A 2,500-nucleotide genomic window follows, 5' to 3' on the forward strand; every position below is an offset into this window, starting at 1 on the left:
AAAGAATTTGTATTACTGCATTCAGCTGGCAGCCTCTGTTGTTGTTGTAGTTGTAAATAACAACGTCTTTTGATGTTGCATATGAAATATCACGCTGACCTGCTTTGCCATCTGAATGCATCTTCAGTGATCTGTCTCGCTCCTAACACAAACAAGATGTTCCGAAAAAAACAAATTGATGTTGGCAAAGATCAGTGTGTCAGTGTGATAAATGTAATGATCTACTTTTTCTTTCTATGTTGATATATTCCACTTCTAACACAAACAGGAAAGACAACAAATAGAGTTCTGCTGTGACTACGGCATCTGCAGAGCATTTTTTATACATATATTTTTTGGGGGTTTTGTACCTTTATTTGTGACATGTCACTTATTGGAGAGGTGACAGGAATCTAGTAGGCTAGGAGAGAGATGGGGAAGGTTCAATTAAAAGACCTCAGGCCAGCATCGAACCCGGGCCGCCGTTGTAGCAGTGCTGCAGCAATGGTGTAGTCTACGTAGAATGCGGGTATACGGTGTATACCCACTTCTATATTTCAGGGATTTCAGTATACCCACTTAAAATTGATTGATCCATTGTTTTGAATAGCACAAATGAAGAGTTCAGATGAAAAACCCCTAACTCCATTTCTGACGACCTGCACTTCTATATTTTTAGAGAGCCCCGTTGTTGGTTTGGTTTACATTCATGTACTTGATAATACATATAAATAGTTATATTACATGAATAAAATTAAAAACATATGCAATTTTGATAGCTTTGTATTAAATAAAAATGAATTAAGATTATTTTCTGAAAAGGCACTTAGGGGGTTTTGCATCTGAACTCTTCAAATATATACAGTATACCCACTTTGAAAAATGCTCAAATATACAGTATACCCACCATAAAAAAGTAGACTACACCACTGATGAGGGGAAAATATCAATCAAAAGAATACCAGAGATGACGGCTAGGGAGAATGTGGAGAGGAATTCAGGCCAGAATCGAACCCAGGTCGCCGTTGTAGCAATTTTGATAGCTTTATATTAAATAAAAATGAATTAAGATTATTTTCTGAAAAGGCACTTAGGGGGGTTTGCATCTGAACTCTTCAAATATATACAGTATAACTACATCAAAAAATGCTCAAATATACAGTATACCCACCATAAAAAGTAGACTACACCAGTGTTTCTCAACAGGGGTGCCGGGGCACCCTGGGGTGCCGTGGGCCCCCCTCAGGGGTGCCGCGGAAATGTGGCTGATAAATAAATTGTGTAATATATAATACATATTTGTCTAAATTGGTAAGTTAATGCTAGTCCGTGGAATCTTTCATCTGCCATTTACGCACAATAAAGTAAATATAGGTCGCCCCAGTCAGATGCAACTTCGAACGTAGGTCGTGTGACGTCTCCAAATGTGTTGCTTTTCTAAGCTTGTGTGGTATCGGATGCAATGCCATGTTACGGCTTGTTGGTTTGGGGTGCCTTGAAATTTTTCATGATTTGAAAGGGGGCCTCCCCTGAAAAAAGGTTGAGAAACACTGGACTACACCACAGTGCTGCAGTGCAGTGCCCAGCCTATTGAGACACGGCTGGGCCACTGCAGAACGATTTGTGAGGAGACTGATTCCACAAAAAGTCCCCATGACATGACATGCAACTACTTCTTTACATCGACTTTTCGAAAACTTAAATCTGGCAGAGCAGCACAAAACCCCATGGGGATATTCGCCAACAGACAAACATCATTACCGGCAAAAAGACGCACCAAGATGATAACACACACGGTTACAGAGATAAGGCGGGGATACAATCACGCTGACAATGGGCCTGTGCTAAAATGACATCTGCCATTTCGCTCAGCTGTGCCGCCTATTTTCAGTTATACAATTTCATAGACAGACATCATTTCTGCTCGGCTATGATAACTGGAAGACACTTTAAACTCTTGAACCCTCGAGCCTTTTAGAAGCTGGGGAATGCAAAGAATTCACAGTAGAACATTATATTTTATAGAGGCAGTGAGAGAGGAGGGAGGGAGAAAGAGAGAGAGAGAGAGAGAGAGAGAGAGAGAGAGAGAGAGAGAGAGAGAGAGAGAGAGAGAGAGAGGGAGAGAGCGAGGTAGAGAGAGAGACCGAGGCAGAAAGAGAGAGAGAGAGAGAGAGAGCGAGAGACAGAGACAGAGACAGAGAGAGAGAGAGAGAGAGAGAGAGAGAGAGAGAGAGAGAGAGAGAAACAGAGACAGAGACAGAAGCAGAGGAGGGAGGGGGGTGTGCACAGACAGAGACAGAGAGGTAGTGAAAGAGGGAGACGGCGATGGAGAGGATGATGGAGAAACTGATTGACAGAGAAAGACCGACCGATATGAAAATACATCGAGAGAGACAGAGAATGAAAAAAAGAGAGAGATAGAAGAAAAAAAAGAAGGCAAAGGACACCCGTGTGGGCTGGTTACTTTGTAAGAAGCTAAAGAACTGGGGAGAAAGAAATGAGGAGCCTGGCACTGCAAACG

At 42.0% G+C, this 2,500-nt stretch overlaps 1 protein-coding gene across 1 annotated transcript in view; it reads right to left on the bottom strand.

Moving 5' to 3' along the window:
* The window catches only part of LOC134452472 (RNA-binding protein Musashi homolog 2-like), a 586,511-nt gene that overhangs the window by 48,387 nt on the left and 535,624 nt on the right, over positions 1-2,500 (bottom strand). The window lies entirely within an intron of this gene.

This window comes from Engraulis encrasicolus, chromosome 7 (genome assembly GCF_034702125.1).
Source record: "Engraulis encrasicolus isolate BLACKSEA-1 chromosome 7, IST_EnEncr_1.0, whole genome shotgun sequence".
In the NCBI taxonomy this organism is placed as follows: domain Eukaryota; kingdom Metazoa; phylum Chordata; class Actinopteri; order Clupeiformes; family Engraulidae; genus Engraulis; species Engraulis encrasicolus.